Source organism: Neovison vison, chromosome 14 (genome assembly GCF_020171115.1).
Source record: "Neovison vison isolate M4711 chromosome 14, ASM_NN_V1, whole genome shotgun sequence".
In the NCBI taxonomy this organism is placed as follows: domain Eukaryota; kingdom Metazoa; phylum Chordata; class Mammalia; order Carnivora; family Mustelidae; genus Neogale; species Neogale vison.
The window spans coordinates 10,493,720-10,507,656 of NC_058104.1; the positions used below are offsets into that span (position 1 = coordinate 10,493,720).

The window sequence follows — 13,937 nt, forward strand, 5'->3', positions numbered from 1 at the left end:
TTCCTCCTCTCCCTCTGCCTGTTGCTCCCCTTGCTTATTCTCTCTCTCTCTCTGACAAATAAATAAAACCTTGACAAAAAATAAAATAAATGAAATAAACACGACACAGAACTCTGACTACAAAAGAAAACAGCAACAAAATTTCACGACGTTAAAATTAAGAATGGTTTAACAAAAGATGGCTTAAATAAAGAAGAAAAAAGAAAACATTCACAATATGAACAAACGGATCAAAATCAAGAATCTGTAAAGAACCCTTACAATCAGTAAATAACGAAATGTTGGCAAAAATCACAAGCAAATATTTCACAGGAAACACGTATGCCAACGAGCTTATTTTTATCCCATGTCAGGGTTAGGCACACAGAAATCACAGTCCCAATGATCCCGTTTTATACCCATTCAATCGGCAAAAATAAAGTCGGCCTGTAGTGAATGACGGCAGGAACGGGAACACACGCTGGTACAACCACTTGAGAAAACAGTCTGGCTTTGTCTATGAGAGCAGTGCCTTTATTTACCCTATAACCCAGCAAAAAGTTCATATCCACATCTTGCACATGTGCTACAGGTGTGCCTGGAAATGTCCAGAGCAGCACATTTGCAACAGCAGAAATGTAGGAACAACTCCGTGCCCATCAGCGGGAGATTAGATGCATGACTGTCCTGTATTCCCTCCGCGGATTACTCAGCAGTGAAAACAAATGAACCAGACGACGACAGGCGATAATTCAGATAAATCTCAACAGTGTATTTTTTTTTCCCTTAGAAACACACAGGTATGAGAAAACTACCCGAAAGCGAGGGGATACTGGTTAGCTCAGGATGGGGAGAAAGATCAGAGGTTTACACGTATCCTTTCCTTTCAAGCTTTTGGTTTGGGTCAATGGAATGCAGGGGCTGGCTACCTTCATTAAAAATCCCTTAGGAGGGGCGCTTGGGTGGCTCAGTGGGTTAAGCCTCTGCCTTCGGCTCAGGTCATGATCTCAGGGTCCTGGGATCGAGCCCCACATCGGGCTCTCTGCTCAGCAGGGAGCCTGCTTCCCTTCCTCTCTCTCTGCCAGCCTCTCTGCCTGCTTGTGTGATCTCTGTCTGTCAAATAAATAAATAAAATCTTAAAAAAAAAAATCCCTTAGGAAATAAATAAAAGCAAGCCACGCGTGAACGGTGATGAGTGTGAATTAACCCAGCTCTGTGTTTACCCAAGGTAAACATTAAAACAAACACATCTTATTCCAAGAACCAAGCACTAGCCCTGGCACCCAGTTTCTGTGGAGCCCGTGGCCCCATTCCTGTTGGCCCCTTGGGCACCTTCCATGTCTGAAGCCTGACTCACCTTCCTTCCTAATTCTGCTTCCCCACCGGAGTCCCTGCCCCAGGCAGTTAGGAGAAAAACCTGGATTTCTCGCTCTTCACCCCCTTTCCCTGATAGCCCTGCAGCTGCCATGGCTTGCTCTCTCCTCTCTCACCTCCTCAGCACCCCATGCTGCCAGCATCAGCTTCGGACCTTAATGCCTCTCACCCTGGTAATTATTCTCTTCCAACTGGCTTCTACAGCGGTCCCTCCTGGTCCACCTGAGAGCCACGTGCAAGACCGAGCCTCCCGAAGTATACTTCCGGAACACATTTCAAGTTCCTTGGGTTTACACTGAAAGCCCATTGCGATCTGGTCCCTCCTTATCACCAGTATTTGTCAGCACGCTTGCCTTCAGTACCCTCTTTTGGTCTACGCCTCCCCTTCCCCAACCCAACTGTCCCCAACAGTTTAAGTGACAACGCCCCCCTCCTCCCCGCATACACCCAGCTGTCCCACCTCCATGCAGAATTTGCCCACCTGGCCACTCGTCCTCCCCCTACCCATCCTTCCAAGACCCAGTTTAAAGAGCACGGCCATAGGTGCCCGGGTGGCTCAGTTGGTTAAGCGACTGCCTTCGGCTCGGGTCATGGTCTCAGGGTCCTGAGATCCAGCCCTGCATCAGGCTCCCTGCTCAGTGGGGAGCCTGCTTCTCCCTCTCTCTCTGCCTGCTGCTCTGCTTGCTTGTGCTCTCTCGCTCGCTCTGTCAAATAAATAAATAAAATCTTAAAAAAAAGAAACGAAACAAAACAACAGTTTCAACAGCACGGCCATGATGCCTCAAGGCACCCAACTGAAAGAAAACACCCTCTTACCAACTTCCATAGCCCTTGTCTGCCCGGCATGGTTCTCCACGTCCATGCTCTCTCTTCAAGGAGGCTATAAGCAAACTGAAGGCAATGTCTCATGTCTAACTCCCCGTCTATCAGAAGCTGGCGTGGTGTAAACTAAGAGTCACAAACAGCATAATCCGGTCTAATCCATCCCGTACTTTCCAGCCCGTGAGCTCGTTTAAAATGCCCTCATGGAATTCTGCTAAAATCCTGCTCCCCAGAGCCTTGGCACCGCCCACAAAACCCTCCACACTCAGCCCTAGTTGGCCCAGCCACAGGGAGCTACTTCTGGTGGCCTAGGCGCACCAGGTAACTTCCGGACTCTGCAGACGCCAACTCCTCTGCTGGGCTTCTCCCCTCCTTTTCAAGTCCTACCCCTTCACAACTCACCTTAAGTTATCCTCTTCCGGAACCTTCCCTCCTACCGTTTCCTGAACAAATGGGGTTAGCGGACCCGGGGGGGCTGGGGCTCTTCCCTGTGATTCCTCCTGCCTCAACACACAGCACACCGACAACACCTTGCCACCGTCTACGGTCCGTCTGTCTGTTCCATCAAACGATGACCTCCAAGGTGACAGAGCCCTTGTCGCTCATCAGGGTGCCCCACCACTGGGTATGGGGCTTGACACAAAGGAGGCACCCAGTTGTGTCCGTGCAACAAAAGAAATACCAATTTCCAGTTCAGATGCGGAAATGACGACTTGCGTCCCTCACCCCGTAAAGCTATGCCTTGAGTGGAAACTGTGGAAAGCATCTTCTAGGACTGGTTAAACAGGAGAAGCCCTTGGCAAGAAAGCACTTGACTTTATTTGAGACAGTTGGCAATCAACACTCGACTCCCAAGGCTGACTTTCATCGCGGAGGCCTCAAATTCTACCTTCCCCGGTCTCCACCTCTTCTACTGAAAAACCAGACCCAGAAGCCAGCAATGAGAAGTCCCCATGGCTCTTACCTTTTCTCTCTGGAGGGCCGGCACCAACTGTCTCTTCTCGACAAAGACACTAGATCCTTAGGAGGAGTGACTTGTTTGAGTTCCCATCTTGACAGAAAATGCAAACAACAGAAACTGAGCAAATCGGAAAGCCTTGGGGACTCGGCCAGGCGAATTCCAGGGCACCTCTGCCAACAAGGAAAAAGATGATCGGGTTTTAAATTGAGAAACGGCAGTCAGTGAAAACGAATGCACAGATGTTGGGTCTGTGCGCCGCGGCTGGGGACTGGAAACCACCGGATTTATTTTCCAACAGCCTGGGCAGGGCAGAAGGTACAACAGCCTCCCTCTCTACGGGCTCAATAATCAAGGAGACGGAGGAAAACAACAACAACAACAACAAAAACCGAACACCTCAGCTCTTTCATGGGAAGGCGTAAACAGACTTCAGAATAAGCCAGCGTACAGTGTTAAGTACCCAGGATAATGAGCACACCAGAGAGGGCAAAAGTTGGCCCAAGGTCACACAGCGCATGAACAGGAGACCTCGTTATCGTGAACAGGATGGTAATGCCTGACATTGGCTCCCAGAAAGTTCGCCTTAAAAAACTCTATTGACGAGTCAGGATGGCAGGCAGAAATATTCCGAGTTAATTCTTAACGGTCCAAGCGCCTGTGCACACACTATTTCCATTGTTACTGGCACTTAGGGGAAGTGGAACCAGTGTGGAGGAGAGCAGCTGGCTTGGGGGCCGGGGGACACACGAAAGGACGGCTTCAGAAAAGAGCGTCTTCTAAACCCTCTTCAACATACATTATGCACCCCTCAAAAGTTAACCCAGGGCCCCCAAGAAACTGGAGTTTCCTGGCGGGGCGACCCCTACTTGAGGCGAGGGAAGCGGAGCTCGGGGGCAAACTCTTCCGAAGTCCAGCCCCGGGCTCTAGCGAGTCGTCCACCCGGAGGCAGAGCCCAGCAGAACCCACACCGCGAGCCACGCAGCTCGGTGGCAATATCCCTACCGCCCTCGACCCCCGCCCTGTGGGAAAAGGGGTACCCTCCTCGCGACCGCCCCAAACTCCCAGGGTCTGCGCCCCTCCCCCTTCCAGCCCTTCGCCTTCCACCCGGCGGTCACCCTCGCACCCAGTCCTGTCCCAAGCTGCCAGCGCGTCCGATTTTCCCAGCTCCCGCCTCCTGCTGCCCCAGCGCCGCGGCGGGTCCTCCCAATCCCCCCGGACCTCACCCCGGGGCTCGTCCCCGGCCCGGCCCAGCCCTCCCTCACTCCCACGCCCGCCCCCTTCCGGTCCCAGCTCGGCTCCGTCTCCCCCGCGTCCCCGGGACCCCAGCCCTGGCGACAGGCAGGTGGCCTGCCCGCCCCTCTCACCGAAGCTGAGGAAGGCGAGGGGGCAGGCGGAGGGCACCGCCGCGCTCGGGCTACAGCTCGGGTTCGGCCTGGGCACGGCTCCGACTGAAGCTCCGACTCTGAGGAGGTAGCCAGAGTGAAACTCGGCGTCGCAGCTTCCTAGCGCTCGGGTGCGCGTGCGCGGGACGCGCGGCCTTCTGGGAAATGTAGTTCCGTGGGTTGGGGGCGGGGCGGGACCCAACCCAACACGCACCTGTTCAGGTGTATGCATTCTTCCTTCTTAGTCTGCTCACTCACTGACTTCCTTCATTAACTTATTGACTCATTTTAGATCGTCTTTACCGTACATACGTGGTGCCAGGCCCTGTGCTGGGCACTGGGGATTAAAACATGAGTCAGAAACTTGGTTTCTCTCCTTGGAGAGCTTCATCTCTACCTGGGGAGACAGACACTCAGACACGTAATCACAGTTCAGGGGGATAAATGTGTTTAAGCACAAGAACTGGAGCACAAAGGGTGTGGTTAATTTGGGGGGTGTGTGTCAGGGAGACATCACAAAGGGGTCGGACGCCTGAGTTGGATTTTGAGGGACATACAGGATTTGTCAGATGGAGTGCAGGGAAGTTCCTGCAAAGGAAGAGAGTTGTGAAAGTGCTTGACGCATTCAGGAAGCAGAGAAACGTTCCCTGTGGCCAGGGCAGGAGAGGACACAGAGGGGCTGAGGACAGAGAAAATAGATTAGAATGCACCAGGATATGAGTGTGGGGAGCAGGCTGGGTGAGATCATGATTGTCTTTAAGTGCCCATGCAAGGAATTTAGGCAACTGGAGCCAATAGGAAGATTCAAGCAAGGGAATGACAGCCAGCGTTGCAGTTTAGAAGGATACCCTGTGTGGTAGGTGGAGGATAGGTTTAAAGGACAGAGAAAGGAGCGGGGAGACCAATTTGGAGGCTGTTGTGGTCCAGATAGAAGGCCTGAACCAGGATGGTGACTATTCTTCTGGGATCACAGACCTCCTTTACAGAGCTAAAGAAAGCTATTCCCAAAATATGCTCAGACAGAAATGTTCACACCCGTGTACATACAGGTCACACATACAGTCTTGCACACAGTTTCAGGGAGTTTGGAGTTCTTTGAATCTTGGACTAAAGTTGAGTATCTTTACATAATATAGTGTCACTCAGATTTCATCAGGGATTTAAGGAAGAGACCTCTCCTCCCACCCCTACCCCCATCACTCAGTTCAAAACTTTATTTTATAGAAAAGGGAAAAGAAAAGGGGGGGGAGCACCTGGGTGGCTCAGTGGGTTAAAGCCTCTGCCTTTGGCTCAGGTCCTGATCCCAGAGTTCTGGGATCGAGCCCCGCATTGGGCTCTCTGCCTCGTATGGAGCCTGCTTCTTCCTCCTCTTTCTCTTCCTCCCTCTCCGCCTACTTGTGATTTGTCAAATAAATAAAAAAAAGCTTTTAAAAAAAAAAAAAAAGGAAGCCAGAGAAGGGGACTAATCCACCCAAAGTCAGTGAAACAGGGGAAGGAGTGCCTGTGGCAGGCCCTCTTCTGGGACCCTAGGCCAGGACTCTTCATGACCCAGAACCTGACTTTGAGGATATAATCCTTGAGTCTGGGGAGGCACCAAAGTCAGGTTCTCCCCCGTGATGCCAGCCCTCTTTCTAGAACTGAAGGGTGACTTTCTAGCCGTGATTTACACTAGGTGACTGCAGTGGCTACAGGTTAGAGGGGGGATATTTCCTTTCTCTCAGAATCTCCATATTCTGAGCCCAAACCATCTACATTTCCAAAACTTTTTTTTTTTTTTTTTTTTTAAGTAGGCTCCACGCCCCACGTGAGGCTTGAACTCACAACCTTGAGATCAGGAGTCACACACCGTACTGAATGAGCCAGCCAGGTGCCCTCTCGTTAACCTCATTTTAAAGATGGGGGCACTGAGACAGTTTAAGCAACGTGTCTAAGGTCGCAGAGCTAGCAACTGGCAGAGCTGGTCGTGTCTAAGCCCAGACCTGAGCTGCCCGATATGACTGGCCTCTTTGGGGCATGGTGGGGGTGGGGAGGGTGGAACAGAAGAAACGGTCTGAAGCATTAGAAAAACCTTCCCACCCTGACAAAGGTGTTCTCTTAAGTGTTTCCTTTCTCTTCAGTGAAATGCTTGAGTGATAGCTATTGTCTCCCACATTCCACTGCGCACACCACACACCCACAGCTCAAAGAGAACAACGGTGGCAGGCTGGGCTCAGAAGGTTCTGGAACCTAGGCTCTGGAAAAGGGAGGACGTCTAAACTCGGACAGCAGGAGGAGCTGCAGCTCTGAGGGCAGCTGGATGGGGCTGCCCAGGTTGGGACCAGTATGGGAGCCATGAATGAGGCCAAGGTGGAGAAGTTTCCCAGAAGCAGGAAGTAGGACACAGCCGGGAAGGCTGGGTGCGTGGAGTGTCTTCCCATGAGGTGGCGCTTGCAAGAAAAGGGGAGGGGAGGGGCGCCTGGGTGGCTCAGCGGGTTAAGCTTCTGCCTTCAGCTCCGGTCATGATCCCAGGGTCCTGGGATCGAGCCCCACATTGCGCTCTCTGCTGAGCAGGGAACCTGCTTCCCTCCTCCCCCTCTCCTGCCTCTCTGCCTACTTGTGATCTCTGTCTGTCAAATAAATAAATAAAATATTTTAAAAAAAAGAAAAGAAAAGGGGAAGGGGGTTTCAGTCAACAAGTTGGGTGTGCGGGAGGGAGGCAAGCAAATCCAGACATCTGGGTAGAGATGGGGATTTGGCAGTCACGGACAATGTGATGGAGACCACCTGGAAAGACCACGGAAGATAAGAAAAGGTGAGTCCAGGGCTAAGGAACACTGACTTTTGAAGAACAGAGGAGACCTAGAAGTGTCCAGAAAGCAGGCTGGACTGTGGGGGGAGCCCGGCGTGAGCGTGGTGGCAGAGAATCAAGAAGAATGTCCCACAAAGGCGGCACCCAGTGGTGACAGATACTTCTGAGAGGCCCAACAAGGTAGTCTGCTGGGAGGGGTACCTATTCCAGAACCCAGGGCCCCTGCCTCCCAGTTCTGGGCTCTGTCATATCTTGGAGTCTTCAGGAAATGCCCCCAAACCTCCAGCTTTGCCACAGGAAGGCCACTGGGGACTGGACTGGTTTCCACAAGAATCATGGGCTCGAGCATGTAGATGCACTTAGATGTCTGTGGCTGGGAAGGTTGTGCAGTCCAGGAGTGCAGCCCGCTCTTCCAAGAGCAACCTTTGTGTGGCACACATCAGGGCAGGGGGCGGAAGAGGCTGTACCGGCATGTGCGGAATGAGGCTGCTTACGTAAGGTCGCCCGTGACCGGATGTGCCAGGAAGGACACTAGCCAACACAGTCACGTCTGATGAGCAGGAGAGCAGGTGACTTTCACTTTCTTTGTACTCTTCTTGCATCATTTGAGTGTGTCCCAAAGAATAGTTTCCTTTTTTATAACCTGAAAAGAAAGACTATTTTTATTTGGGAAAAATAAAGAGTTTGGGTCGTTGAAAGAAGCGAAATAGGGCAACAGCAAGAGGAAGAATGTGGCGGGGGAGGGAGGGAGGGCACGGACTTTAAATTTTTAGGTCCGAGGGAGTGAGTGTGCTGTGTTCTGAGGCTGCAGCGGGATGTCGGAGGGGAGCCGGAAAGGAGGGACGCGGGATTGGCCACTTGCAGACTGAACTTTAAACCAATGTCCGTGGCAAAGGACCGGAAGCAGTAGGGGGATGGTTAAATGACCTTGGAACAATCATAGGAAGAATGAGGAAGAGTCACAGGAGCTAATAGAACGGTGGTCAAGAGCTTTTGTTAGGTAAAAGAAGGAACTTATAGAGCATAGAGAATGTGCACCTGTTTGTGTGCTTGGTTTGAAAAATAGGAGTGTGCCCCTCCCCCATCCATACACACACACACACACACACACACACACAGTACAGAAGGGAAGGTTAGGGATGCCAGGCAGAGTGTTCCTAGGAGAGGAGCTGCCACATTCCTGGCATTGGCTCTCTGTCCTAATGAAACCGTCTGCCCAGAAGGGGAGCTTTCTTGTTGTCATTGTTTTTCATGTCTCAAAGACTGGAGTTTGTGCCATCGCCCATAGGCCTCCGAAGGCTCCCTAGCAACTGAGAATGACGTGGCCCGAGAAAGAATGTGGCTCTTGGCCACAGAATGGGGAGAGATGGTAGCCAAAGAAACTTAATATTTTTTTCTTCCCCAGAAAGTCCTCAGACTCCACTCCAGGGGCCAGGGTTTACTGCTTCCGAAGGTTCCAATCCTGGAACCGGCCCCCAGCTCACCCGGGGAACAAGAAAAGATCAACGTAAATGTGGGAAAAGGCTGGACGCGGGGGCCTGGCCTCTCCGCTAAGGGGCTCGAGCACTTTCTGATGTTTTGCTTGGAAAGGCAGAATTTTGTTGCTTGGTGCCTCGGCTAATTGGTTTCCATCTGACACTCTGGGGGGATTGTCTGATTAGAAGCCACAGCTGCCTGGCTCATTATTTCTGATTAATAGACAGCACCTGGCATCTCTGGGCAACGGTGCCCACTCAGGACCCAGGTGTGACCTACACAGCCAACAAAGGCATGATGGCTTTGCAGCCCCAAGAGTGAAGCCCCCTAAAAGCATTATCTTATGTCCGTCCTGGCCCCTTGGAACGTGTTTTGAACTGGCTTGTCCTTTTTGCTGGTTCCCTTGCTGCAGAGTCTGAAAGAACGGATGTACTCAGCTAATTCATCCGATTAGTTTGTTTTAACACTGGGCAATGTCACTCGACCTCTGCCCTCCGCCGCAGCCGTTCTCATTGTAAGTTAATACTCTGGCATTCTGGTTTGGGAGCCGGAGTTGCTCAAGGGCTCAGGGTGTTGTGTGGACAAGCCAGATTTCCTAAAGGCTGAGGGCAAGAGCCCCCACCCCAACGGAGAGACAGGGTCATCTTTCTGGTGGTGTCCAGCCTCCCCCGCAAAACTTCCATTAGACCCTAGGACTGCTTAGAATCTCTTGCTAAAAATGCCTGATATATCTAACACCCATCAGGCAAAAGTGTGAGTCTTAGACATGGGCAAACAGACGACTTGATGTCCTCTAGCAACCTTCCAGATTATCTGAGTCTATAAAAGCCTGCCTTGCCTACTCTTTTACATTTTTTTTTTCCCTTTAAAGATTAGAGAGAGCACAAATGGGGAGGCAGGAGGAGTGGGGAGGGAGAGGAATAAGGAGAAGCAGACTCTGCTCTGCAGGGTCCCCAACTCAAGGTTCGATCCCAGGACCCCAATATCACATCCAAGCCAAAGGCAGCCTCTTAACCCATGGAGCCACCCAGGCACCCTTAAGGTATTCTGTATATTGCAGAAAGCCGGTAGTAATGCAAATGCTTGCAAAGGATTCCCAGCCCCTCTGTGAAGATGCAATTGATTTCTGCCCTTTGGAGGAAGCCAAGTTTGCATCTATCAGCAAATTCATTTCTGTATTCCTGATTATCTTTATGTAAGTCTTCGGATTCTCCTTTGAACTGTTTTCACATCTTGTGGTTTCCCTCAAAAAAGGAGTTACTGGGCGGGGGGGGGTGGGTGCCTGGGTGGCTCAGTGAGGTTAAAGCCTTTGCCTTCGGCTCTGGTCATGGTCTCAGGGTCTTGGGATGGAGCCCCGCATCGGGCTCTCTGCTCGGCGGGGAGCCTGCGTCCCCCTCTCTCTCTGCCTGCCTCTCTGCCTACTTGTGATCTCTATCAAATAAATAAATAAAATCTTTTTTTAAAAAAAAAGGAGTTACTGGACCTTGGACACATTTTCATTTTGTATTTGTGCAATTATGATTTTTACCCACCCTGCCCAGCCTGGTCCCTTTAGCAACCTCCTCTCCTTTTTCCCCCTGGCTACCAGGAAGCCCAAAGGTAAAGTTTGAAACCCAGGAAGGAATGAGCCACAGGATGTGTGAGGTAGGAAGCTGCCCCAAACATCAGGGCAACAGTGGTTACAAGCAATGGAAATCCAGACAACCCTCAGGGGCTGGCTATCTTCTGCACTTTCCCAGACTTCCCCCGCAGACTGCAAGGCAGGAGAGGCCGCCAGGGCCCTCTGCCCTCACCGCTGGAGGCGGCCTCTCCTGCCCTGCCCTGCCCCGAGGCCCCTGAGACCAGCTTCGCCCCTAGCAGAGGCCCGTCTAGAACTGGCTGGGGCTGATATCCGGGGTCACATTCTAGTCACACTTCCTTCCCTGCCACCAGATACAGCCACTTCCTGTTCATTCTGAGGACAGCAGAAGTTGAATGAGAAGAGTTCCCAGGATGTTGCAAGCCCCAGAAACAGGAGGGCAGATAACGGATGGGTGGTTGTCCCGGGGACAGTCCCCTCGGCATTATGTCCTGGAAGTAGCCGTAGCTTACGGAACCCTTCTGTCCCAACACATGCTGGTTGGGCGGGGCGGGAGGAGTGAAAATTCTCTTGTCTCCAAAAGGTCTCAAATCTGGCTGGTCTAAGAATTTTGTCACCAGTTAGACCCCAAGACCTGACCTTTCACTGTGCACCTGCTCAAGCTTAACTTTGTCTTACACTCCCCCCCCACACTCTACTGGGCCCTTCTTTTGGTTTATCTCTGAGCTCAGGCAAATGAAACCGGAAACCACCCCTCCAGGGGTGATGGGGTGATGGCAGCTGCCCAGACCAGACCTCCCACAGGCCCAGGCCACCCTGACCTTTTTTTTTTTTTTTTTTTTTAAGGTTTTTTGACAGAGAGACATAGAGAGGGAACACAAGCAGGGTGAGTGGGAAAGGGAGAACAGGCTTCCCGCCCGATGCGGGGCTCGATCCCAGGACCCTGGGATAATGACCTGAGCGGGAGGGAGAGGCTTTAACCCACTGAGCCACCCAGAGGTCCCACCAGCCAGACGTTTTTGAGGGAAACCTGACTCTGTTCCTTGCAGACGGCCCATGGGGCGGTGACCTCTGGACCCACCACAATCCCCTTTACCCTGTTAGAGCACTAAAATCTCCACCCAGCCTCATTTACATAAAGCACAAGGTATGCCTCCCGTACGTTTCCTTCAGGCGCCTGCGTCAAGTCATGTTATACCCACCCTGTATAGGAGGGCAGTTTCCTCATCTAGTCATCTTAGGTCTAAACTAAAAAACACCCTGCCTATGTCTCCAGCAGTCCCGTTTTCGGAAGCCATTCCGCCTGATCTTATTTGCTCAGCCTGCTGCCGATTGACATCCCAGCGTGCAAACCGACGTGGGTAAATTACAGGTTGACAGGAGATGGATGAACGGGAGAAAAATCAGATTGCATTTTATAGGAAGGAAGCGCTCCGGTATGCGGCGATCCCCAAGACAAAGGTGACATGGAGTATACAGGACATCTGAGCTAAGGAAGGGGGTGGGCAGGGTAAGGCAATTCACAGGGCAAGAATCACAGAGGTTTGGGGGCCCTGCATGGCTCAGTCAGCTAAGTGTCTGCCTTTGGCTCAGGTCATGATCCTGGGATCCTAGGATCGAGTCCTGCATCAGGCTTCCTTGCTCATCAGGGAGCCTGCTTCTCCCTCAGCCTGACGTCCCCCTGCTTGGGGGTGCTCTGACAAAATCTTAAAAAAAAAAAAGTTTGCCCCCCCCCACCTCGCCTCACATACGCACACAGATGGGTCACTCAGATAAAATTTCTGGTAAAAACTCCCATTCTGGGAAAGACACTAACCCCCTACCCACCCCTACCCCGCTCAAATTTCAATACCTCTTAGGTAGCTAAGGGAGGGGCAAAAATTACTCTTAAGCTGTTGGCTCTCCATGGGCATGTGGCCGATCTTGGCTGAAGGCTGAGAAGCACACGTCGGGGATACTTGTCTGGAGTCCCTTCATGGGACCCCAAGTACCACATTGCTCCTCCCCAGAGCCCTGAGGGCTGGAGAACTCCGTCTGAAACTCGGTGATGCTAAGTGGGGGGAAACAGGCTAGGTGAGGAGTGGAGTCAGGTGGATGGGACACAGGCCCAACCCCCCCCCCACCCTGCCCTGAATCCTGCTGTGTGAACCAGGAGGCCATCAAGCACCCTCCTCACTCAGCCTCTGGACAGCGTGTCTCACATCCGAAGGGACCCGCCAAGCCGGGCCAGCAGTGGCAAAGAGCCAGGCTGCTTCTCTGCCTCCAGGCCATGTTCTGCTGTTCCTGAGTCTCTTTTTTAAGATTTTATTTATGTGACAGACAGACATCACAAGCAGGCAGAGAGGCAGGCAGAGAGAGAGAGAGAGAGGAGGAAGCAGGCTCTTTACGAGGCCGAGAGCCCGATGCGGGGCTCGATTCCACGACCCAAAAATCATGACCTGAGCCGAAGGTAGAGGCTTTAACCCACAGAGCCCCCCCAGGTGCCCCGTTCCAGAGTCTTCTTGACGTGGACTGTCCATTCGGGGGCTTCTCACGCTGTGACTCATTTTTTAGGAGGCCTCCCTTCCTCCCCCGTCTTACAGGCATCCAGGCCGTCCATTCTTCCAGGAGAAAGTGTTTGCCCTTCCTCTCCTGCCTCCTCACCCACCTGTCCCATTTTGTCCAGCCAGGACCTGCTGGTTCTTCATGGATTTGCTCCAGGATCACCAGCTCCGGGAAGCCCCCCCTCCTACCTCCAGTCTTTATTCCCTCCCACAGCACACCCAGATCTGCTTGGGGTAGGGGTGGGGGAAGAGTGTGGAGTAGGATTCCTTCCTGATGCAACGCCCCCCCCCCGCCCCCCTGCACTTTAGCACACCCGAATAACCTGGAGATTTTTAAATGTAGATTGGATCTGGGATGGGGCCCCAGGTTCCGCCTTTCCACTAATCGCCCGGTGACGCTGAATGTTCACACCCCACACTTAGAGGGGCAAGAACCAGAACCAAGGCAGACCCAGAATCACAAAACCTTGTTCTGAAGGTACCTTAAAGATCTGACAGAGAGCGAGAGAGCACAGGCAGGGGGAGTGGCCGAGGGAGAAGCAGGCTCCCCACAGAGCTGAGAACCTGATGTGGGGCTCCATCCCAAGACTCCAAGATCATGATCTGAGCCGAAGGCAAACCCTTAACTGAGCCACCCCAGCATCCCCTGGATGTACTCAAAACCTGTCTCTGGGCCTCTGCCAACACATCCGAGCCCTTGCCCTCAGCCCGGCCCCAGACTGCAAAGACAGAACTATCCCAAAGGCACAATTAAGCTCCTTTTTGGTTCCAGTACATTTATGTCCAATAAGCCTTCCCAACAGGTACCAGTCCCGTTTTGCCAATGAGCCTCAGGCTCACAAAAGGTACTGGCAAGGCTGGGATCTTCAAGTCAGGGGGGGCCTTGACCCCATCAGGAGAAGGAGTTGGGGTCTGGGGTAAGGTTGGAGTCAGCTAAGGGCCACAGCTGTCAGAGGAAGAGGATCCCCCGCCCTCCTGCCCTGGAGAGGGGCCCACAAGCTGCTCGGGCACCCCTGGGGACTAGCAGGGGAAA

The 13,937-nt window shown here is 52.5% G+C and overlaps 1 protein-coding gene across 3 annotated transcripts in view; it reads right to left on the bottom strand.

Annotated features, from left to right (window-relative positions):
• Positions 1-4,624, bottom strand: part of DTX2 (deltex E3 ubiquitin ligase 2) — a 35,181-nt gene extending 30,557 nt beyond the window's left edge. For 2 of the 3 annotated variants that reach the window (XM_044234084.1, XM_044234082.1), the window contains exons 1-2: positions 4,501-4,624; positions 3,140-3,306 (exon numbers count right to left, since the gene is read on the bottom strand). The gene's annotated coding sequence lies outside the window, so the exon portion shown is untranslated. Of the gene's footprint in view, positions 1-3,139; positions 3,307-4,259; positions 4,330-4,500 lie in introns of those variants that run through there. The other variant, XM_044234083.1, reaches the window with a different exon arrangement.
• Positions 4,625-13,937: the final 9,313 nt, after the last annotated feature.